The following is a 26,440-nucleotide window of genomic DNA, read 5'->3' on the forward strand; positions in this document are numbered from 1 at the left end:
CCCACTCTGCTGGAGTTTCATAAGCAAGCCTAAGATATGGGTAAGCATTCTATCTTTTCTGCTTTTATGTAATAATTATGTAATAATTTTCTGCTTTTATGTAATAACCTGCTTACCTAAAATCTCTGGTATATTCTGTAATTATAACATCTGTGCATTCATTGATAATACAGTCATATTTCAATGTAGTTTATGTCTGCCATTAACATTAATAACTGTGTCATGGTGCTTTTTCCCTCCCTCAATTCATCCATGTCATTCTCTTTTTTTAATGTTGAGAATGCTTTGTCTTGAAGAGACAGCAGCTTTTTATCACCCTCAATCTGAGCAAGGTTATTTACAGTGTTTTGTTTTTTTTTTTTTGTTGTTGTCCTTTTTGAAGCATAAAGGACACATAACTGTCCCTCAAACCTTTCATCAGGAACATGGGATTTTTTTTTGACCCTTCTGTCCCTAATTTTGGATTTTCTTCACCCAGCCCTAGAGAGGACTTTTTGCCATTCCAGAGCTAAGTGGGAAAATCAGCCAATTTCCAAAATTCTTCTAGTTTTTTGACTACAGGGAAAGATGCAGGAGCATGAAAAACACTCAAAGGTATAAGGTACTCAGCTTGAAGATAAGGGACTTAGTGATGAGAGTTTCATTAATGCTAATAAGAATAGTATAGCTGCTTTGCCATGTGCTTTTTGACTATATGTTCTTCACAGGGTAAGAAATCTAGTGCATACTGATGAGAACAGTGAATCCTCAGGTTGACACAACAAAAATAATTCCATTGCTGAAGTTATTTTTGTTACTCAAATTATTTATTTCTTATTGTTTTTGTTAAAAATTTGGTGCAAATTCAAAAGAAAAATCTCTTTAGTGAGCTAAAGTGATGAAATAAGAGGAGATCATAATTAAGGTTTTTTCTTAAATATGGGAGTTCAGGAAATATTAACATTACTATCAGGACATAATAAAAAATGCAAACACTTGGCAATTTTCAGCTGCAATTTCTCTTGAGAAAAGAAGAGCTCTTCCTGCTTGACAAGAAGTAGGCGGTGTTAGTAAATTCTGGGTGAGAAACAATATGGACATCACATGGAAGAACTGCAAGATGTAAGAAAACTGTTATGTGGCATTACACTTTAAAATATGATTGGGTTGGCACTCAGAGGTCCTCAGCTCATCCTTTACAAGACTCACAGGACCAAATTTCTCCTGTGGGTACAACACAAGATCAAAGTATTTACCCATTAAATAGATACACAAGTAGATAATGTAGTCAGTCACCATAATGAAACATGTTGGTTTCCTATCTTAAAATAGTAATTCAACTACAAATTTATATTAATTGGTTTATCTAATAGCATTTGTATTTAAAAAAAACTCAGTAACATTTCAATTTCTGTTAAAATTCAGGTACAATTCACTTTGGACAATGTCCAGCAGAGAAAATGAATTGTGGTACTTGGCTAAGCATCAGCCTCTCATTTGTGGCAATTTTTAAATAAATTGCCTGGTTGTAAATTGTTGGGTCCTTGGAGCGTACCTGTATCTTTCCTCATGATTGCACAAGGACAAGTAAATTGAGAGATACAGATCTTACCAGATCTTGTATAATAAAAAAAAATGGATTTTGTTAATGCTGCCACTTTGAAATTCCTATAGTTCTGTAATTCTACATAGGCTTGGTTCTGTCACTTGGGCATATGAACTACCATAGTGTTATGTATCCAGAGGGAACACTGCCTGTGAGGGAAAACAATAGCAAAAGGGTTGCTTCTGTTATTATGATGGAGGAATACAGCTCCTTTTTAAAATGCTTTCAATACAAAATTTTGTGCCACTCATATCATTTGTGTGTTACACAGAAACTGAATCTATAACTATGCAAATTGATGACCAAGGGCTGGGAAGCTAACACAAAACTGTCAGGTAGCTAACTCATATCATTGAATTAAATAATTAACAGTAACTGTGTAATTGTTAGTATGCTTCCTGACATGGCTTTAGCCCAGGACATAGTTTTCCCACACTTACACCTGGACGTAGTGTAGGAACATGAACAGGCCAAGGTTTATATATGCTGCTGAGAAGAAGATAGTATGGCTCTATGTTTATAAAACAAGCCATGCCCCTTCCCAGAAAACAGACTCTTATCTATTCTATTTGGAGATATACACATAGCCTGTGCCCTCACTATAGCTCCTATGGCAGGTAGCAGCTGACCTTAAATGACATGCACTTTTCAATGAATCACTCTTCTCTCCTACTTGTTATCAAAACTTATAAGCATTTGAGAACAGGAATTGAAGACCTGATACAAACTTGAGCAGAAGAAGTAAAAGCAAGCATGCTCTAGCTCTAATATTGTCAGCTCTGTGGTGGGAAGACTGTTGTCAAGCTCAGCAATTCAAGTGTGTCTCAAAGACCTGAAAATACTTGGTCCACAATGGTCTCATTCCAGTCATCATGACTGACCATAATAATCCCTGCATTACTCTTTCATAAAAGTCTCGCAGATGATCTGCAAAACTTAAAAAAAAAAACACAAACACAGGACTGGCTGATGTTGAAGGATAATTTATTTGTTTACATCTCTTAATAGAAAGCATACAAACATAATTGATGTGCACAGCAGTGATAAGATTTTGAATGGAAAGCACTCTATAGTGGTACCAATTAATTTGCCAACACAGTAGAACAATTTCAGGGGCACACAAGGATCTGCAAGGATATCCAGTTTATATAACAGTACCTGAATAACATGTAAAATCTAATTCTTACTCATTTTGCTTGAAATAGATGTTCAGACAATGAGCAGAGTAACAGAAAACAGTGCATTAAATGTCTTACATAAGCTAAGTTGCAAACATTGGGGAAAAGCTGGTACAGTTTTTTGAACACTCAGTGGAATTGATAATTATAAAAACAACAAATTGATATTCTTTAAAAACAGTAAGAACCAGACATAAGTAATAAACTGAAAGTGCTGCTTATGGCACCATACATCAGAATTTGTTTACTTTCTAGAGATCTTTGGCAACATTAGAATATACCATCTTCAAGTAGTCTGCCTTTGCCTATCACCCAGTGTAGTTTATAGAAGGCAAATAATGAAGAAGAGCTGTTGAATCACTGGGTTCAGTCTTGCACAGTTGTCTGAGGGAAAACAGAACTGTATTTCCCCATGGTCAATGGTGCTGAACTCCTTAACAGCAGTGCGTCACTCAGATGTTGCAAAAAAATCTTGTAGATTGCTTCTTTCCCATTTGGCTGTGCTGTAGCTTTTTCTTACGTTTTGGCTTGTCTTTAACTTCCAATCTCAATTAACAACATGTGGACGACCGTCACTGTTAGGTGATCAGTTCTACCTTTCACCTTTACCTTATTGATGGTCAGAGTCCTGACCCTGGACTCTGGCAGAACTTTGAACTGCAGATAAAAAAAGAAAACCGAGGGTGACTCTTTGTCCCAGCACAGCAGAGTTATAGATGAATGAGAATACTGTAACTAGGTTAAAGAAATATGCATTAAACTGTCATTATATTTAATGAAACAGAATTGTTTTCACAAAGAAATTAAAATTATAGGAAGTAGGGGTTGTGCCCCTAGAATACAAAGTAAATACAGTATGTAATAGCTTACTTCATATCTATAGTTCTTAGGCTGGAGAGTCACAGAAAACAGGTCTGGAAGGGATCCGAGAAGGTCAGTCAGTCTACTTCTGCTCCAAGGCAGCATAAGCTATATATAAATCGTTCCTGACAGACAGCTGTGACATGTCCTGATAAAAAAAAAAAACAGTGAAGGAGACACTACAGCTCCCTGGGCAGTTTACCCAGCTATCTCACCATTAGAAAGCTTATTCACTGCTGCAGTGTAAGTCCCTACTTCTTTTCTAGTCACTGTTTAATAGACAAAAAATTCTATTTCCTTTCTCTTTGCAGCAAGCATATACTACAACACAGCAGAATACTGAAGAGAATTGCTCCACATATAGAAACTGTTATATGGGCCATATTCTTATCCCAATTTTAGTAAAGTGTGCCTATTCAGGAATTACCTACCTATATATGCTACTGAACAGAAAGTTGAAGTGCCAATTTAAATTTTACTAGTGACTCTCCACTGCTGTTCCCAGTGGTTATTTTTAGCTGTGTATATAGGACTTGTGTAGGTACCCCTGTACTCATTCTACCCTGGCTTCAGACCAGGAGTTTGTGAGTTTAGTGTGATCAATCATGATAGCAGGACATGGTTATTAAGCCTGCTAGTCTCTGGGTCAGTTCAGAAAGCAATCAGAGTAAGCTCACACCTCTCTAGAGCTGTCTTTTTTTTTTTAAGTCTTAAATGACTGCCTGTCCAGGGACATGACTGTGCACTGAACTAGGACACAGAGGCTTTGAAGCACTAGTTGCTCCAAAATATCCATGTAGGCGGCATACATGGATCACCAAGACCAAAGGCAAGGCAGAGTGACTAAAAGATCACTCCTTTTTCTGACCCAATACATGATTTTCTGTACCTTGAGTAACACAATGGAAGTCAGTATGCAATGTGCCTTCAGTGATGCAGCAGGAGCCCACCTGCAATGTGATGATGAAGAGGCATGGCCTAAGGCATGAGGGTAAGGCCACTGGCCCTGGCTCCTGAAGAGAAATAAGCATTTTTTTTACAGCTCTGGATCTTGTATATAAGGTGCAGTTGATTGGTAGGTCAGTGCATGAGTGGGCCCATGGAAGACTGGACCACTGGTAGTAGGATGTGAAGATCTCGCTGAGGGAAGATGATGTGCTCTTACTTCACACATTCCTATACATTAGCCCTGAAGGCACTTCTGTGTAGTGTAGCTTAGTTGGTATCCAGAACTGAACAAATTAACTCACTCTTAATGTATGATATAGAGGAAATGAAACATGACAGATTCACATTCTGGCTCACTACTTCTATGTATCTATCCATATAGGTACATCCATACAGGTAAAAGCAGAATTTAGCTCAAACATGGTTGTCTTTCACCGATGCTTTCACTTTCCTCAGTTCTGTTCTTTCCACTATATTTCTAAGTGACTCTTAACTACTTTGCTTGAAGTAGGATAAGAATTCAGCAGCTTTCCCATATCACTGAAATTAAGACAGCTTTTACCCTTCCCTGATGTTAAAGATCAACTTGAAAATGACAAAAATTCACAAATTCTCCCCAAATCCCCTTTTCCATCAACTGAACAAAATAAGTCACCTAATAAACTAGAGAGAACTGTGAGAAGTGCGTGTATATATATGCTTATATATATATGCAGTATTTTCTACAAGAACCCTTTACAGTATTTCCTTTAATTCTAGTGCATACATTAGTATTGCGAATACATGACCTGATAACAAAAATAAATTGACAGTTTACAGAATTCTAAATGTTCTTAATGAAATTAAGGAAATTGGCAATAATACAATAGCGTATTGTGTTTCGACTAAGGATTCTGTATTTCTGTTCTTGAAAAAATCTGAAAATCTGTATTAATAGGCTGCTATATAATAGATAGTAGAACATGGCTTCTGTTCTCAAAAGCAGTCCAAATCATTACTTGAAAAAGAACTTCAAAATGTTGCAAATTATTTTATCAGTCTAAAAAGATTATTTCCCTTGAAGCACACACATTCTACAAATGTAGATGATTACCATGTCTATACCTAAGAAAAATACATAATAAAAGCTCACCTGAAATCTATATATCTTTTCTTTGACATTTAGGCATAAGAATGGGAAAGGTTTTTTTTTACTTCCTGTGTTTTGCTTTCCTCTGGCAACCTGCTGAATTCAGACATACAGCAAAGCTTTAAAATATTATTTTTATTACTAATAATTATATACAAGTATTTAATTTTAAAGTGGAATGTGTTTGAATATGTAAACACAGATAGATCAAGAGAAATAATTTTCTGTGTTACACTATTTTAAAAGACACATGCATATAAGGACAATGGAAACAGGAGTTTCAGTACAGTAGAAAATAAATTAAGAACAGATCTCTTCTAGTGCTTCTAGCAGCAGAGACATGTTCTGTCTCAGGTTTAAATCCAGTATCAACAGACTTGGTTAAGCCATTAAAATCCACAGAGGTTTGGGATTCTTCACTTTGCAAGGAATGCCAGAACATGCTTAAAACAATATGCTTAGAGACATTTCCTATCTTTCTTTTCTATGAAAAATAGATAAAAAAAGGCTGAAACAAAAATCCTAGAATATGGTTTTCAGCCACGAAGAGCCTTGCACACAATGTCATCAGGAATTTGATGATCAATGCCTTCCCAATCTACAAGCTAATCAGGATGGTGCAGATCTCTTATTCTGTAGCCTATTTTTGTTTCCTTTGGCCAACCTTGTCCTGACTGCAATTGCTCTTTTTTCTTACTGATCTTCTGGGACACAGCAGTTGAATACGGGAATTGTCCTTAATTCTGAAACTCTGACTGTGACCTTGACTCACTATATGAAGGTATAGAAGTCCTTTTCCTCAAATCCACAAAGACCTGTTATAGTCCTGCTTTTAATATTTAGGAAAGCCTTAAACAAAAGATGCTGCATACTACAAATTACAGTCACAGAATTAAGTCCTGAAGTCTTTCTTTTTCAGTTTGCCTGTTCAGAAGGATTTTAGTTGGATTAGTGTTTGTCCTGATCTTTATTTTTAACGAATAGTATGAAAATTATTTTTGGGAGGATTTTGAAAGTTCCAAGTGGCACTAACAAAGGTAATTCAGAATAATTCATTTTCTCATACCTGTGTGGAGGGCCTGAAGCATTTTAGCTTAAGATGCATTAAAATTAGTTGCTTATACGTTAAATGAGAGTATGGAGATTTTATAGGGAATACAAGTACATTGGACAGAAAAAGCTTCACAGATTACTAATGATAAGGAATTGTTCTGAACTTTGAAGTCATGTTTGCCTAAATGTCAGAGGAGGTTGCTTATACCCAGGATTAAGAGCTCAGCATTTTCCTCGTGCTGTTTCTGCTGTAGACCACGAGTTACCTTTGCCCCACAAAAAGCTATTGGTTACTATATGCTATACTCTACGTGAACAGCAAATTAAAAGCAGAAAAACACGTCTGCAGCACAACAGACTATTTTAGTACCCAATGAAACTAGGGTAAAGGTTGCAGCTGGTTAACAAATATTTTGGCAATGCATGTGAAGGAGTGAAAAAGGAAATCCAGAATGCTGAGGTTTGCACTATCAAAGGCTTTTCAATTCACATTAATTTTTAAACACCATAAAATGCTTGGCTTGAACATACAAGCATTAAATTGCATTCATAACATTTTTTAATAGGATGTCTTGAAACAAGGAGCTGCTGACACAGATCTTTTGAAGACAGCTCAAGCATTACATTTCAATGAATGAAATTCACTTTTGAGCTATTACATATCAAGGCAGTTGATGGAAACATAAAGTAGGACGAACACATTTACTGTTGTTGCTGTGCTCCTCCTAAATGTGGTTCAGAAACTGGGTTATATTCTTTTAGGTGTTAACTTCACTGCACTAGCTAGCTTAAATTACTGCACTTGAACAATATCCATAGGATTTAACAAAACAGCAGAGAGAGAATGGGCAAAACTGGAGTAGAGTAAGTGTCTCTATTAGCAGTGGGTCTTGATGAATTTTCCCATTCCACACTAGCATCAGCAGCACTGAGTTTGCAAACTGTTCCTCAGTCTGACAGCATAAGCTTTGCCTTGGGTATGACTCAGTTTGAACTGGAAGACTTTGCCACTGTGGCTGAATATTCAGTTAGGCAGTGAGCTGGTCTTGTGCTCTGGGCTAATCCTGCTGCCCAGACAGACCTTTTAGTCCTGAGGATCTCACCACAAGGGTAGGCTTCTCCTTCTGCCTACTGCACAAACCAGGCTTGAGGCAGGTGTGAGCCCAGCAGCCCAGTTTGTGCTCAGTCTATGGTGCAAGTGAATTAAACAAGAAATTACAATAACACAAGGGAAAGTGCTCTCGTTCCCAGACTGGTATTCACTGGAGTCAGTATTCAAGTCAAGCAACATTTCCTTAAAGAGTACTAAGTATATATTGTTCACAGATACTTAGTTAATCTTTGTTTACCTCCAAAGAACAGAGATAAAGTTAGTGTTATTTCCTATTTCTCAGAACATCAGTGGACTTTTACCAGTGCAGTATGTAACTTGGCTTGCTGAGCTATCAGGAGCTCTAGTGCATATTTGCTCTGGTTCTTCCAAAAACCCTCTTTATCCCTGACACTGGGAAGAAAGGTAGGAGAGGTTGCAGCTGAAAAGCACATGATGTTGTTTTGAACACAGTTTTGGAAGCTGGAACAATGTTCTGGAATTTTCTCACCAGTCCAGTCTCACTTTGACTAAATTACTGCCAGTGGCTGATATTAGCAGTCCTTCATACAGCAGAACCAGTGTTTGAGCTTTTGTTCCAAATAAAATACAAATATTTTCCACAAGAAGATGTAAGATATATAAAATGAATATTTTGTCCTACCATATATGAGGTAGTTTCATAAGAATGTGTTATAACAAGTTAGCAGAGGGATTTTTTCACGTGTCCAGCTGCATGGAGAGTCAGTCTGTATTCCAGAATTTCTTATAACTACCTTATGCACTGTTCAGTCACCCCATCTAACAAGACAACTGCAGAAGGGATTGCAGCCTGGATGGCTATGAAATACAGTCCACATTTCACAAAGGTCATATGATATTACAAGACTTTTACAAAATATTTTTAACATGTTTTCAACAGAAACTTTGTTCTATATGTATCTTTGAAAGTTATTTACCTAAAAAGGCTTGTAATGCCTACAGTACCTGGTTATTATCATTTATTCTTTTTACCTTGCTTTTCTGACATGTAAGCATGAGTAGTGAAAATTCCCAGCAGCACTGCATATTTTTTCAAAGGGCATGGTCATGGATGTCTTTCTCTGAAGATCTATCTGCTTGTGGCAGAAGGTTATCAAACTGGTTTGCTTATTTTATTTATTTAGTTTTAAGTTAATTTAGTGGATCTAGAAGTTTATAGATTTTGGGTGTTCCAGCGTTTTCCTCAGAGTATGGTATCATACAAAAAACTCAAAAAATTTTTGTAAGAACATTCTTAGGAATGTGCTACAAAATGCAAGAGGAACTTCTAGTATCTGTAACAATAACTTTTTTTTAATAGAAAAATGGTTTTAACAGAAAAAAGGGAAGACTATGTGAAACATCACGTACTGTAGAGTGGATGTAAGAAAGAACTTTGACTTTTGAGTACTATAGTACTAGAAACTGTACTGTGTAGGTCAAATTTCAAAAACTCAAGTTTTTAGAGCTCAAAACCTTCATAAAAATAGTACAAGTTTTAGATTTCCTGTGCTTCCTAAAAGGTATATTTCAGCCAGATGAGGGGTATCGGGTTCAGTAGAGTCCAGTATCCTGTGGCCTCTATTGTACAGAAACTTGGATGGCCTTATTTTCTAAGCCTTAAACCCAGCAAATCTATGAAGCTGAACAGGAAGGCTCAATCAGGATGAGTTTTATGAACTGAAAGAGGACCAAGGGAAAGCAAAGACAAGCAGAGTAATAAGAAAAGGAAAGAGATGGAACATTTCCGATCCTATAAATCAGAAGTGAAGTCTTGGTGACAATTCTCACATCAGTGTAGCAGCAGAACAAAACCTGTATGTAATGTGTTGGAAAAGCCTTGCAAGGGGAAATATAAAGCTTCTCAAATTTGGGGCTCTCCTGAGTCTTAGGGGAAAAATGCTAGAAGAAAAACACTCCTTTATGAGTTTTTAGTCTTAATAGTATATAAAGCAACTTATTCTACTACTTGAGGTATACAGATTGTAGAGTTGAATTTCTGTGTTTTTCTCAGTAGCTTATGAAGCACTGGTAGTATGTAATATATGTGAATAGTGCCATAAGTACCAGAAAAAGCACTGTAGTTCATATTGCAAGAAACTGATAAACAACCAACAATGTATAGCTAAATGTGAAATTACTGCTTCTCTCCAGTGGCACCCTAGGAAAATTGTCATTTTCAGATATGATCTCTACAGCCAAATTAAAGTCTGATGACTGCCTCAAGATGTCCATTTATCACCCCAAATGAATCAAACTGAGTGAACAGTGAGCAATACATGATTATATTCAAAGCAACACATCAGCACCTATCGGCAGAATAGATAGCAGGAGCAGGAAATAAGAGTACAACAATAGATCAGGTTAGAACAGGATATTGTAGAATCTCAGCTTGATTCATAAATATAAAATAATGAACTGCTGTTTTAGTAGTCTTACCTGTCAAATTGTATTAAACTTTGAAAAGTGTTATTGTTCCCTGTTACAGCTGAAGTTTTGGCCAAGGAATTAAAAAGAGTGTAAAGAAACAAATGCAGATTTTTTTAATGTATGCATAACTGAGAAGCATGGGGGGGAAAAAAAGAAAATATAGTTTAAAAATGAGCATTACATACTTTGATTTTCACCTTGATTTTTGCTTTTGGAGTCCATTTTCTTATGTAACTCTTTGTTGGTTTTCAAATTTGAAATCTGAAAGAGTCTCCAGAGCTATGATCTAGTGCATGTGAGGAAGAAAAAAAAAAATCAAGAAAAAACAATTTGAAAATCAAGGTGAAAATCTTTGTGGAATTACAATTCTTCTCCAAGCATTTATTGGAGAGCGTGAAGAATGAGCAGAAAAATCCAGCCAACAAATGGAGGATCAAGGTAATTATAGGTAATGCAGATCAACAGATGGAAGCCTGAGAAACACCTGAAAATCCAACCTTAAAGTAATTTATTGTACTGAGCACATTTTTCTTTGTCTTGCAAAGCATGGAAGTTGCAAATCAAATGCATCACAAAAGTGGATACATTAAACACTGAGCTGAGTATTAAAATGGGAAGGAAACTATTCCTGACATGTCAAGCAGTTTCTGTAGACTGGTACAGCTTATAGGGCTGTGGCCTGGCATGAGAGAAGCCACTGAATAACAACAGCTTTTCAGTCACTGATCAGAAGCACTTCTACTGTATTCTCTTTGAGTCACAGCAATACTACAAACACTGAGCTTCACAACAGGAAGAGTTCTACACTACTGGGCAGACATCTGCTTGTATTTACAAAATTCTACCTCTTGCAGCACTCTAGAGGACAAAATCTAATTTTCCATGTTGCACAATCTGTGAAATGTCCTGAGGGTGAACTGAATGCTCCCACTGGAGGAGAAAACTCTGGAGGCACTCTTACACAAAATCTGAATATCTTACCATATGGACTTAAAATGCTCATGACATAGAAATGTATTTGAAGACTGCTAACAAAAAAGTCCAACTGAGTTATAGGTGAACTAAAGAATGCTACTGGATAAGGATGTATAATGAGAAGAGATGCATTATGATCAGGATCTGCAAAAGAACTAAATATTTCTAGTTCTGCAGCCACTTAGGCTAGAAAAGAGATCCTTATCTTAACAGCACAGACTTGAGAGCACTCACTAAATCACAGTGAATATGACAGCATTTTTCCAGGCCTATCACTGAGCTGATTTCATGGAAAGGGAATTTCAAAGGAAGGCTTGTAATAACCTCATTTGCCATTCAGATTTAGGTATGTAGCTAAACCCCCATGGACACTGAAGTCATATGGACAGTGTTGCATGAAGCCAGCAGAGGAATATATACCATTTGTGCCTGAGCACATACACATAATGGATATCAATTTTACTGAGATGAGTGTGTTCTATCTTTTTGAGATGAAACCTGGAGTAGATGTGCACATGGATTGCTTTTGTGTATATGAATTGCCTGTGGGCTCTCAGCAACTGTGGAATTTGATGGATCGATAGCTCTTGTGGGTAAGTACTGGTCCCACCCAGGGAGCACCATCAAGGCAAATATGTCATGATGACATCCTAGCACAGTTGAGCATACTGTTCCACTTGAATGTAGCAAAAATGTCCAGGGTGGTGTAGATTTTTACCAGACAGGAAAGGAGCAGATGGTGGTGGCCTACTGACTTCCATTTCATCTATAGCCATAACAGATTTACTAACACCAGAGTGCTGTGCCATGTATCCATAGGAGCTTGGCAGGAACAGCTTCCAAAGAGAAATGCCCATACATTTTTAATCTGGGAAAGGGGACATAAAAAGAAATGTGATGTGTCACCAGCATAGTTCAGTTTCTGAGAGACCTGATCCATGAATTTAATCTTTCATACTCAAAAATTAGCCCCATATAAATGTAAATCACCAGGAGGGTCTGTGATCCATGCCCAGAACTATTAAGACTTGGCAAAACTGAATTTGATGGTGGCATCTGCCATGCTATTAGCGTATCAGAAAACAGCAAAGATTCAGTTGATGCTGGTACAACATTAAGAGAGAGAGATCCAGAAGGTCTAGAAGCCATCCAGAAACCATTCCAGGTTGATAGGATTTTCTGTCCTTGAGTCTGAAGCTACCCAGAGCTTTTTGCTATCTCTGTTATCCTTTGTTAACCACGCAAATTGCAGCTTGTTGTAATACACTGATATTGTAAGATGATAGCAGGCAGTGGTCCTACAGGTTCCACAGTCTGTGAAGAAGAAAGAGACATCTTTCCAGGTAGATATAAGAGTCTGCATTATTCTAGTCATGGCCTTAAGCACTTCATCCTTCATAAAGCAGACTAAGGGAACTGCAAGGACTTTGGGGTAGATATAAACAAGGCAAACAGCCTGGGGCCTTCTTATGGTGGTCATGGGAACAGTGCAGACATGGCCTAATTCTTCTTACCTACTTGCAGTATTGCAGGTCCTTTGAAGAAAGAAAGAGGTGAACAAACTAACACCTACATGTAAGATTTCTTCATAATTCAGTACATATAAAGAATCAGTGCTAATGAAGCATTTCCAAGTCTTATTACAGACTTCTTAATGTCTAAAAACTTGCTTTGAAATCTGTGAAAAACGTGAGAATTTTAGGTAGGTGTTAAGATTATGCCATTTTCCTCCAAAAGGCCCAAAAGTGACAAAAATAACTCTAATGATCCTTTGGCAAGATGCTGCAAATTCGCAGGAGGTAAAATTTGAAGCCATATGGCAGCCAAGGGAGGCTTCTTTCCAAGCTGAGCCAACTGCTAGTGCAGAGAGGAAGGTGAGCCAGACTCCATTTAGTACCTGGACGCCATTTAGTACAGCAGGGACACCACAAGGAGAGAAATTCTGTAAGAACACTGCTGCTGCACAGACCCTGTTGTGCTTCTGAGGTGCTGCTGGTGTCACCCTGCTGGTCCTTGTGAGGCAGGAACAGTGCTGTCTTCTGTTTTTGAGCTCAAGTATTTGTACGCATCCTTCTGCCTACAGTGAGGTGCGGCAGGACTAAATTACACCGTAAGTTCATAATTTCGAAGTTTACTTAACTATGAAATGTTTGACAGTATAAATGCTGGAGATTTAACAGCTCCAGAGAGAAGCCCTAAGTAAATTAATTAAGGGAAAAGAAACAGTGCTTTAACAAAAACTATTTGTTTCAGAACCATAAAATGACTAGCACTTTGATACAAGCAACTATTAGAACTACATTTTGAAATCATACTTTGTTAAAAAAAAAAAAAAATGCAAAATTTTGCAGTAAGATTTTTGTTCATTCTTTGTGCTCCTGGCAAATTAAATGAGTCATTATAGTTTAATAAAAAGGTATATAATTTTTGGACTGGATTATGATTAAAATGAATGACATCAATGAACTGTATCTGAATCACTGCTTTCATATTCAGAAATACTGTTTGGTTCAGATGATATTTTATGTCGCTATCACAAGTACTCCACTTTCAGATGAAGCAGAAAATCTAAAACTATCCATGATATATAGACAAAATCACAGTAATTATCTGCATGAAGCCAAGTGAATGTAGAATTCACTCTTACTTGCTAGCTTTTAATTTATCTCTGACTTGCCAACCCTGCTTGATGTTGTTGTGATAGAGGCACAACCATATTGTGTACATTTGCCAGAAATTCTGCATATTATAAATTGTACCTGCACAAAGATTCAAACAATTGAATTTGAACTGCTATTACTTGGGAATGCTTTGTTTAATAAACTAATCAGAAATCAGCACTTTATTATAGCTACAGTTATCAAGACTTAAAATAAAAATATATTTTTTAAGATATCTTTTCAATAATATTTAAAAAAATATCTTTACTATCAGGGGTTTGGTGTCCTTAGGCCTCTCAAATGTGTCTATAGAGGTTGGGGTGTACTGATAAACTGAAGCGAACCTGTAACCAAATCCTCAGAATTATTTAGAAACACTGCTCTTGATTCCTGTCCAGGCACTTCTAAAGGCCAACAGTATCAAGCTTGCAAGTTATAGAGGACTGAAGCTAGTGCTGAGCAAAACTTCTTCATTCTGAAAACTCACCTGACTTTTATCTCTCTCTGTTACATTCACTTTCTGATATGCAGAGATATCTGTCCCCAATGGTGACTTATAAGAAAAATGAAGATATGATGAAAAGATGTTCTTTTTAAAAATTACCTCTTAAAATTTTGGTTCAGTATCTTTCTGACAGACCTGAAAGGGTTTCAAGTGGGTTGGTCAAATATCATGTGGCAGCAGTTTACCCTCTCAGGTTGGCAGCAGCTGTTGCATTAACAAGTGAGGACAACCTGTGATTAGTGGCTGCAGGACTGTACTTTACCCAGGGAATTGATAACCACCTTCAATTGCTGACAGCAGTTCATTTTCTCCAAGGTGAAGGAGTGAATATGAGCCCTTGTATCCGATTATAAGCTCTTCACTCCTGGCTGATCTGGAAGAGCTGAGCTGCTGGAAAATCTAAAGAGAAGTGAGATGAGCCAAGCAGGTGAAATTTACAGGTTGCATAACCCAGCTGTAGATATTTCTAGACTCTCTGAATTCATATACCCCATTTTCTGCATCTGTGCTGAGACAATATACAAAAAGATTTTTTCCTTCCAACTTTCTTTGATCACACAAGCAATCAGAGCATATTTATTGGTTAGGTAAAGAGTAGCAAAACGTAATAAGTAATGACACATACTTGAAGCCTTGGTTATTTCTTACTGCTCTACGCTTTTTATTTACTGAGGATATGTGGAATTTATCAGATAATTGAGCATTTGATTCTGCCCTGAATAAGCTTTGCTTCTACAAACACAGAGTAGCCTAAGACTCTGCATGTCTCATTTGTGGATGGTAATTAGATTTTTAAGTATTTAATTGGACTTGTACATAATTACAGGTAGCAAAGATAGTGTTTTAAAAATGAATTTCCATTTCCAAATAAGTTTGCCAGATGGTCTTACTTTCATATTTAAAGCAAGTGTACACTCACTGCAAATTTCTTGTCTTACATACTTTTTCAAGAGAAGTAGGACTAGATGTGAAAGGGTAGTATCTTTTAATTTCTTTAGTCTATAGTCATTTGCTCAGGCTATCAATGATGGATCCAGTTAACGATAGTAACTGGTTGCATTTTATATACAGTTGCATTTTATCTATGGTCCCACTCAAACATCCATTTTACATGGGAAAGACTGGAACCAATGACTGGTTCCTTTAGTATAGTAACAAGTAATCATTTAATGTAGTCATTATTATCATAGCAAATTGTAACTCTTGATCAACAGCAACAGCTCCTCTTGAGCTGACAATCTGCAGGGAACAATTTTCATTCCATTATCAACCGCAGTAGTAGTATTATATTGTTAAGTATTTTTGTTCAGTATTTTGTTTTTGCTCAATGAAATAATGAAATGTATGTGTAAAAAGTCAGAGCCCTTGAAATCCTTGATTTTGTTGTCCCTGATGTCCATATTGCAGATGATACACTTCCACAGCAAAGTCCCTAAGGAGTCAGGATCACAAGATGTGTGCATTGTTGTTGCTGTGCATTGCATAGTTTATAGATTACAGAATTTCAAATACAGCTTTGTACATTTTTGGCCATGACAGTCTGTGTTAAGTTTTAGAGAAAGCCATGCGAAGGAAAACCTCATAGTGTTGTGCTGGTATGTTTAAAGTTTAAAAAAATATTGTTTAAGAAAAATTTTCTTTTGGCAAATTCTGAAATAACAGTTCCCCAAACATGGAAGAGATTTCAGAAAACATGGTGTTTGGGGAACACCCTAATTCCATTATAGAAGCATTACTGTACCCAGTTGATACACAAAATGAAACTGAAACTGAAAAAGACAATTATGTACAATTTTGCTTATGAATACTGAGTGATTAATTATTCTTAAACTACTTATTCAATCAGCTTTTTCTTTTAAATTTTGTTTGATTTTCATGTTTATATAAACTGGTAGAACTGTAACATCATCACATCTTACATGCAGAAAAGATAATTTTCATTTCCTCAAAATTATCTAGGTTTCCTTGTATTTGGCAAAGTTCACATATTACAGTGGCTCCTGTAATAGAACAAACAGATTATCAAGCTTTCTTTGTGGTACGGAAGGGATCACCTGTCTTCAGTTTGCAACACTGTAAGCAGAGTAAGAAAATAAAATTTCTCTGTACTAACTCAGAGTGTGAAAAAGGACAGTCTTAGTCCACCTTACGTCATTTTGGGTTTGAGTTTTCTTTGGTTTGGACAACATCTATTTTTTATAATAACACCGAAAATATTTTATTATAACTTTTTCTTTTAGTTTAAAATTGTGATGTAACATTGAAAATCTGGGGAGTTCTCTTCAGAAATTCTATAGATACAGTCAGCTGAATGAAACTGTAGTGGAACTATGTTAGAGGTTAGTCTTGATCCCTCCAGATGACCATTTAAAAAAAAAAAGGTTGCCCAACTAAAATTTCACTCTACGTGTGGAGTTGATCTGATAGTGATCTACTCTGTTTCAGGCTGGAGTTGGAAACCATTTTAGCAAGCAAGTATAGAAAACTTAGTAATCGTTTTGACAAAGTCTGCTGGTTTCGTTCTCTGGCATGGTAGCTTTTTTTTTTCTTTCTTATCCTCTCTATATGAAGGAATAGATTAATTCACAAATTCTTATTTTCTTTGTCACCGAGCTGTGCTGCTGCCTATCACAATTTGAGGGGTTGTTCAGCTTGTCAGTTCAGTCAATTTCTCCAAGTTTCCTTCAGTCATTTCCTTTGTCTTCTTTGAAGAATCATTCTATTTCAGGTCATTTAAAATTGAGTGGTGCCAGGAAACTGAAAAAGGTTTAACAGTAATCTTGTTCTTTTTGTATCATTCTCCTGCACAAGACAATAAGCCTCAGATTTTCAACCCAGATGTTTATTCAATACTTATCTTTTCATTTTCTGGCTAAGAGTCTCCAAAGGAGGCACCTATGACAGTCATGGGCTTGTAACTCAATTTCTTTGCAGAAAGAACAGTCTATAAGATTTAGAGGCTTTCAAAAAACCGGAATTCATACATTGGGTTGGTCTGACCATCTCTGAACTCTGAATTCAAATCTGTATGACTTTCACTACCAATTCTGCTGCATTTGCTATGTCTAATACTTTGAGACAGTTAATACATTTCGATCCTCCAAATGTTGCCACAAGATAGACATATGTCCTATTTTATATCCTCCAGGACATTACCAAGTGTTTAACAATCAGATAATTGTTTTTGCTCTTATCAGAATGACAGTTTCACCTTGTTTCTCCAATCCAATAGGAAGTTTGAAATGTTCTATATTTACTAGCTATCGCACATTAGTGGCTTCAGCGGTCTTCTATGATTTTGGTGGTTTTGGCAACAAAATTTTTCAAAGGGAATAGATTTGATTTTCACAAATATGAGAAGATGGGAAATAGGAGGAGAGAGAGAGGGAACAAATCAGTGTTAATCCTAATCTGTGATCTCACGCATAAGAATTTCCTGTACCTTTTCAGTTGCTGCCAATTCGTTTTCTGTCAATTCTAGTTTTCTGCCAAATGTCAATTTCCACACAGAGTGCAAAATGCTTTCCATTTCCAAATTTATAACAGATCTGTTGAATTTGAACTCACTCCAGTAAGTTGCAGTTAATTTAAATACATCACAAGCAAAATGGAAAGAAAGATTTCACTTAAGCAGAGTGAGGTAAAAGAGCACTGTCCTTCTGGTCAGATCAGACTCCTTGTAGATGAGGCTGATCCTTGTAAAAATCATTTAACAAATGCTGTAGTTTAATAGTATGAAGATAAATGACAAAATGCCTATTGTTCATTTTCATTTTACTGGTAAACTAGTGGCTAAACATAACACTTTGTACAAGATATTGTAATAAGGAATATATAAAAAAAAAAACCCTATCAAATGAGGGTAAAAAGGAAAATGTAATTTAGTTGTGTTATACTTCGCCTACACTACTGATTGTATTTTGTAGACCCTTGTCAAATTTTTTGTTTTCCATATTGGGTAAGAAAACCTACTATGAAGCTGAATACTAATACAAGTACAGTTGTGTTTCTGACATAACAGTCCTCCATGCAGACCTAAATTCTCATTGGTCAGGGAAAAATATAAGAAACTTCTGCAAGGCAGGCAAGGAGACAGATGTTTTGAGTCAAGTAGCTGTATGTAGTCTTCTGCATTAAATTATTATTAAACAGAGTTTAATAATTCGGAGAAGAGAGATCTGTAGTATGAGCCTCTCAGATAACTTCCACTAGAAGCACATCAGTCTAATTATCCATTTTGTTGATTCTACATCATATTTGATATGATCAAATGGCATTAGACACTGTCGTCATTTGGTATGATTCAGTTTCAGTAGATAAACATGATGAAAGTGTTAGGTAACCCAAGAATAATGAGTAAACTGTTTCATCTCCCTCTAGTACATTTCATCAAGGAGAAATCAAAACATTTCTCTGCCTTGAACAGAATCATTCTCCCTCCTGTCTAACCAAAGGTCTTGAGATCTTGGGGCCTGGCATGCCTGAGAAGGATGCCTCTTTGCAATGTTATATAGTCTATATTGCCTAAACAAAATTTCAGGTTCATAAACATAATGTCAACTTGGCACCATGCTGTTTTCTCCTTTTCTGAAAGCCTTTCTTATCCTTTTGGAGTTCTTCTCTGCTCTTCATGCTGTTTTCTAGATTTGGACCCTGACCTCCCCAGGAGCTGGCTGTGCTGCCTTGCAGCCTCAGGTCATGCAAGGAAATAAAGCCTTTGGAGTCCAAAATTAATCATAAAAACAAGAGAGATCAACATGCCTTCAATTGTTCAAACATGTTTATTCAAACAGGAGAATGGAAAACTAGGTCAAAGACCAAACCCAAGCAAAACAAGATAGGAAAAAACAGCATGCAGTTAAGATACACAGTATATAGCCAAACACAACTTGATAAAGCAAGTAACACACAAACCATATAAAAAAGATTTCTCAGGCATAAACATGTGGATGCATAAGTGAGGGGACCTGAGGAAGGTTATCATCTTCTTTCCTCAGATCCAGTAAATGCTGTCAACTGTTCCTTCTTTACTGTTGAGACGGCCCCTCACTACAGAAAAGACATTGAGGCCCTGGAGTGTGTCCAGAGAAGGGCAATGTAACCGGTGAGGGGTCTGGAGCACAGATCTTATGAAGAGCAGCTGAGGGAGCTGGGATTGTTTAGTCTGTAGAAGAGAAGGCTCAGGGGAGAAATCATTACACTCTACAACTTCCTGAAGGGAGGTTGTGGTGAAGAGGGGTTTGGCCTCTTCTCCCAGGCAACAAATAGGACCCAGGGCCGCAAGTTGTACTAGAGGAGGTTTAGGTTAGACATGAGGAAAATCTTTTTCTCTGAGAGTGGTTAGGCACTGGAATGGCCTGCCCAGGGAGGTAGTGGAGTCGGCGTCCCTGGCAGTGTTTAAGAGGCATCTGGATGAGGAGCTACGAGATACGGTTTAGTAGCTTGTGGTAGCAGTGGTAATGAGAAGACGGTTGGACTAGATGATCTTATAGGTCCTTTCCAACCTTGTGATTCTATGATTCTATGATGCATGGGTAGTTGGCATTCTGCTGGAATGCTGGGTATTTCTTGCGTTGGAAAGTATTCAGCTTGTTTGCATTTGAATTTTCATGGGGGCAACTTGAAGTATAATGTCTGTAGGTCATGTCTTGGCAATATTTTCAAGTAGGACTAAGACGAGATCTAAAAGGCTCTCAAAGAAACTCCTACTTTGGCTCTTTTCACTATTTTGATATTAGGGGAGGTGTTGTCACAAAAGTAGGAAGTGGCAATGACTATTTTCTACATTTTTTAATGCTGATATGCTGGGTATTTCAGGCAAAACACCACTGCTTGTCTGAATGGGACTGTGTACCAGCTTTTGCTGTGCTAGGAGACTTGACACTGAGATTGCAGACGCAGCTTTGCAGGAGCCTTGCAAAAGTCTTCCCACTAACAGTAACTGTGGAGATGGAAACAGTAACATGAGAATGCAGTAAACAGCTGTGTTGTTGGACTTATTGGTTATGGAGCTGCACAGTGCTTTTGTTTCCAGAGCACACTGTGCACAATTTGAAATTGTACCAGCCCTGATGTGATGTATCAGTGTCATATATACAAATTCACTTCTGATGACTGGAGTGCTCTAAAGGACTGATGAGACTTGAAGTAAGAAGGACAAGATCATGCTTCATTGCACTGTGGTGCTACACAGCTTCCTTCTTTGCCATTGTGTTGCATCTCAGGAAACTCTAAAATGTGATCAGCAGGGAATTCCATCTCTTACCTGTTAGAGAAGAGAAAAATAGTATGGAGAAGAAGCATCATAGTAGAAAAATGAGCCTGAATGAGGCTTCCAGGTCCTCTGATAACATGGCATTCACTAAACCAGAGGACATTTGTCACTCACATGGAGATTAAGCCCCCTTTCTTGTTCTCAGGCATGAGTAATCACTCACTCTAGCAGAATGAGTTCCTGTAGCAGTGTGTGATTTAAAGCTTCCCAAAAGCTGATGTGTGAACAATTTAAACACTTGCAGGACAATTGTATGGGCTGGACTAAAGTTTTTTTCTTACGTTATCTAACAGGAAGAAATCTCTCCAGCACTCTAACCACCCTCACTGGACTCAGAATGATGTTAGCTCAGGAGTTCTTTGCAAACATGAGAAAAAAACTTCTTCGCTTTGAAAATGACAGAGCACTGGAACAGGTTGCTTGGAGAGGTGGAGTCTCCTTCACTGGAGATACTCAAAACCTACCTGGACACTTTCATGTGTAACCTACTGTAGGGAACCTACTTTAGCAAAGGTTGGGCTAGATGATCTCCAGAGGTCCCCGCCAACATCTACAATTCTGTGTTCTGGAGATAGAGCTGGGGCAAGGGAACTTGTCACCACCATCAAAAAGGCCACGATCATCTGACAACATGGCATAGCTGCCTCACCATATAGGAATCTCATAACATAGCCTTTCCTGATAGTTTGTTCTAACCTAACATACATGTATACTATTTTTGGCTTCTTAAATCTGTAACAGTTCTTTGGTGCTCTGGGCCAGACCTGTTGCTAGATGAATGGGAAATTTTCCAGCTGCAAAATTGTGAATATGTGCTTCTTGTTCACAAGCTCCTTGAGGTTGTTTTTTTTTCCTTTTGCACCTCACACTGCTCTCTTCTGAGAATTTGGCTTGGTGACAAAGAAACTAGCCAAGAAATGAGGATGCCAAAAGTATTATATCTCAGTGCTGAGGAATGGTGTCTCTATGGTACAATAAATGATAGGTTATCAGTACCTTCTAAAATGTCTTTGCAGAGCAGTGGAGATGTCAGGTTGTGTCCAGTGTGGTGAGACTGAGGCCATGCTACTTGCACGGACAGAAAGAGAATAAGTACAGAAATTAATCATAATAGAACCTGTGTGTATTCCATGCTTTGGAGGCAGTCAATGCTATGGGACTTGAGAGCAAAATCAGAAAAATATCAATATATCTTGTATATAGAGATACAACTGTAATATCAGAAGACTGTGGGGAACAGTCTTCAGCAAAAATTTGATGTGCAGCTCAAATGTATATTTGAATTTCTAGGAACTGAGTGATATGCAGTGAATTCCAGAGTTTGTGTAGTCCTCCTAATTGCATTTTCATACATTCTTTTAAATTAATGACAAAGTGCTTCCTAACATTATTTTACTGCATCTTCTGTGAAAAATACATTTCATGTTGCACTGCTCTGTGTCTATATAAGAAGATAAGAATCCATAGTAGTTAAAGTGAACTTAGTTATTATAGTTGTTCAGTACTGTTTACAGCAATCAGAAAAAGTAGATAAAATAAATGCAATAGAGTATATATTTGAACCAAAATTTTAGGACTAGAAGGAATGGCTTCAAGCTGCACCAGGGAAGATTGAGGCTGGACGTTAGGAAATACTACTTCTCTGAAAGAGTTGTCAGGCACTGGAATGGGCTGCCAGTTAGGTGGTGGAATTGCTGACTCTGGAGGTGTTCAAGGAATGTTTGGACCTTGTGTTGAGGGACATGGTTTAGTGAGAACTATTGCTGATTGTGGATGGTTAGACTGGGTGATCCTGTGGGTCTTTTCTAACCTTGGTGATTCTATGATTCTATGAAAATAGACAAAGATACTGAAATCTTCAGGGATATATTGAGGGGTATATTAACATAGGTATATTAACATACATATGATTCAACTTCACTTCATTCAATTACATTCAATTTACTTGCATATTCTATTTCTTAACCCTCCTCTTCCCCACCCTCCCCCCTTCTTGTGATACTGGAACCTTACAGTTTTTTCTTTGGAATACTTGAAAGATGAAAAATTCATATGAGGCCTTGAAAATGTAGCTTGCTGGAAGAATTAATCAAGCTTTTGCAGCTTGTTTTATCTGGCTCTAAAGAAAAACATATCTTAATTAAATGCTAAAATAAAGCTAAAATGACACACATTAAAATGTGTTGGTTTTCTTACAAAGATAGCATTCATTGAGACAGAGAACTGAAAGAAGACAAATGTATAACTTTTAAAAACTTGGTATATTTATCTGTAAGTGCACAAAGTTTTATCAACAGTTTAGCAACATATGAGGGCTGCTCCAAAAACAATGCCTCCCATTTTATTATGCTTGCCCATGACATCAGAGGCAGATGTTAGTGGTATGGCAGTAGAGGTTGAACCTTCCCACCAGTATTCCATTACATGTTATTGCCTTGTGACAGATGGCAGCAGAGGGGTAGTCTGACAGAATGGAAGTGTATATGAAGCAAAGGTGTGTCACTGAATTCCTCCATGCTGAAAAAATGGCATGCACACCCACTGACATTCATTGATGGTGCAGACTTCTAGGAGCCCAGCATGCTTTTTAAATCGCTGTTGAAAATGCATAGCTAATGATGATGCCTATTGTTGAAAAATAGTGCTGTGTAGCTGAGAAAGTGCTCTATCAAACAGTGTTACTGTGCTCTTTGCATCTGTTGTAGTTTCTATGGAAATAAGTAGGAGGCATTATTTTTGTAGCAACCTAGCATAAAGTATTTTGGCAATTCCATTTACAGGTCAAAAAATGTGTCTTTCCTACTTTTGTTGGCACTTCAGCCAACATGCATAATTCAAAAGTTTGCTGCATGGAGTCTAAACTTTAGTATTTACTCTTTTGGTATCGTCTCAAGGGATGTACTAACTTACCAGGAGACTGCTGTGGTTTCTTAGAAAAAAACAACAAAATAAGACAAATACTTCTATATTTTGCACAAAGAGAATGAATGTCACAAAAATATTAATTTCCCTTTGATGAAGTATTTTTTCCTTAATATTAATAGTAATAACAAGAAAATTAAGGATTAAAAATATATTTTTTGAAAAGTGCCAAAACTGCCAGTGAACAACTTCTTCATGACTGAACTGTTGTTAGTAGAGAGCTGATGATTTGCAGTGGTGCCACCCACTGCAAATTCTGCTTTTGCAGTTCCTTCTGTTCTCAGTCTCTCATCAGCAGCTCTATGTCTCTGTGTCTCTTCTGTAGGTTAAATATGATAAAAAATTTCATTCCCTTGCTACCTCACAGTCTGCCATTTAATTCTTCATCAGCTCCTCAAACTATCATGTTTTTGATAGGCCACATTTCCTGTATGGCTTGCAGGGATACTTGAAGAGTAAAAAAAATGAAGGAAAAGGTAAATGGTGGCCCTGCTCCTTGGAAACAGCTAACAAATCCAACAGGTTTTGATAATTAGTTTTAGCACAGTAAAGGTTCTTTACATAATGGAGCTACTCCATTTCTTTAATGCAGTTCTCCTTATATCCACTCTTTTCAATATCTGTCAATAGTAGCATGCAAAACAAATTGTTGAGACAGTGAATAACTGGAGTTATTGAAAGACGTGCAAAAGACATGATCTGAAAATTTTAATGCACATACTACAAAGTCCCTGCACAAGGAAATCCATTCTTCTCACGGATTCTCATACCATTAAATTAAAATCCAATTCCCTTCAAATAAAAGTGATTTAAAATTTCAGTACAAATTTGATTGAAAAGGTAGTTGTGGGCAGGCAATGAGATTGGACAATTAAGATGTGTAAAATCTGCTCTTCCAGAAGAAGAGCAGGGGAGAAGGGAATACTCTACTTCATTTGACAGAAAATACACCTTTCTTTATATTTGTGTGGAAGGACACTTTCACTGAAATTGTTCAGTTCTCTCCGAACATTAAAGCCAATACCTGTACAGTCACTCAGAGGACATAGCTTTCAATTAATGCTGTACAATCTCAGATGTTACACTACTCTTCCACAAGGTTAAGTAACTAGGAAAATTTTTAAAAGTGGCCACAGAAGTGAGTAGAATAGAACACCCAAAAACAAGTTCCTGAAAAAGATGGGCTTTGTGCTCATGTATTCCAAGAACTGAAAGAGTAGCTACGTTTATTAGATAAACCTTTTCTAGCAAATAATTTACAGGTCAGCTTCAAGGTCAAAGTAGACTGTTCTTTAGTTTTTGTTGTTGTGGCTGAGATGTCTAAGAACAGGTCATACCAGGTAATGTGTGGGATTAAGTGGGAGGTTTATTCAGTTAATTTAATTTTTAGATCCAAGTTATACATTTCAAAGTATCCATGATTCATAGGATAATATATAATTCAGTGTTTGGTTTATTTTATAATTATGCACACACAAATGTTAAAGGAACAGTTTTTAAGGTCACAGTATTAGTCAAAAGACAAAAATACTCCTTCTATAAATCCGTTTTTAGAAAGCTTGTGATTACATACCTTTCGTTTCACAGGGTCTCTGCCTCTTTAGGCACAAAACGTGGATACAAACTGAAACTTGTGAAGCGAGAGAGATCTTAAAGGACATTCAATAGGACTTCTACAGTGTTCATGACAGAAGCTGAAGAGCCAGTAGTGAATGCAGCAAAGGCTTCCAAATGAGAAAAGAACAGGTCAGTGTTTAAAGCAACTGACTGCTGTCCTGAAAGCTAAATTATAACCTTGCCCCTGAGTTTGTAATTGATGCTACGTGTGTCACGTACAATAAATTTATCACAGATGGCCCCTAACCAATTTTTTAAGTCTGGTAAGAAGCTAATTTATCGATGTACTGAGTACTTAAATCTGGATCTGAAGTCAATGAGAGCTGTAAGTGGGTAAATGAAGTGTGGCATAGAACTAAATTGTTACAGAAAATCAAGTCCTAAGCTTCTCTCAAATGAGACACCAAATCTTTGTGGATTCTTTTCACTCCTTTGAATTTCAGAATTCCCACTTGTTAGCTTAAAAAAATATGTAGGTTGCCCTGAAAGTAGTTCCTCCCAATCGTTTCCATGCAAAATGCTATAGAAAAATTATACACATGTATCCATGAAGCAAGCAAAAATTTCACAGAACTGGTGATTGTTGGTGACGTGGTACAGGAGTTTATTGCCCACAAATAAAACAAACCTCAAAGTGGGAATTCATAATAAGACAGGAAAAGAGGTGACTGATAGAATAAGTTGAGAGCTGAGCTACTTTCAGACATTCAGAATAAAAGGAGCTGCAGCCACAGGTAGGGACACATGCTTTGAATGGTGTATCAAAGTACCTGTAAAATGTTCTGTGCTTTTGGAGATTTTTCACATAACAAGATAAACATAAGAGGTAATTCACACATATGCTTGTTACCACCTAAGCTGCTATTTTCTGTTTCAGTCTTGCAGTTTTGACAAAGGTCATCCTTCAGGCTTTGCTTAGGAAAGCCTGGGTTCTGACAGGAGGTCGATGGGAAGGTCCAAGAAAGCATATGGTGCTGTATGCTCACCTGGCATGCCTGCTGTATGAGTCTGATCCTATAGGCAGCCTCCCAGCAGCATTCTTATTCTCCTTACAAACAGGTGAGGAGCTGCTGTTAACTATGTCCTTATCATCTGAGATAAGGCACAGCACTCAGGAGTCAAATGAGTCACAGTAACATGGGATCACACGCTGCCCACGGCTGTGTCCTTACCCACAACTCATGTTACAAAA

At 37.2% G+C, this 26,440-nt stretch overlaps 1 long non-coding RNA gene across 4 annotated transcripts; it reads left to right on the plus strand.

The window, feature by feature from the left end:
• LOC104910313 lies at positions 1-26,414 on the plus strand. Of its 4 annotated transcripts, none has more exons than XR_004159247.1 (4): positions 1-40; positions 11,762-11,863; positions 25,219-25,377; positions 26,126-26,414. It is a non-coding gene; the product is annotated as an uncharacterized LOC104910313 (long non-coding RNA). The 4 variants fall into 4 exon arrangements; XR_004159248.1 differs by having other exon boundaries at positions 26,134-26,414; XR_004159250.1 differs by lacking the exons at positions 1-40; positions 11,762-11,863 and adding an exon at positions 14,671-14,875.
• Positions 26,415-26,440: the final 26 nt, after the last annotated feature.

This window comes from Meleagris gallopavo, chromosome 3 (assembly GCF_000146605.3).
Source record: "Meleagris gallopavo isolate NT-WF06-2002-E0010 breed Aviagen turkey brand Nicholas breeding stock chromosome 3, Turkey_5.1, whole genome shotgun sequence".
Classification (NCBI taxonomy): Eukaryota; Metazoa; Chordata; class Aves; order Galliformes; family Phasianidae; genus Meleagris; species Meleagris gallopavo.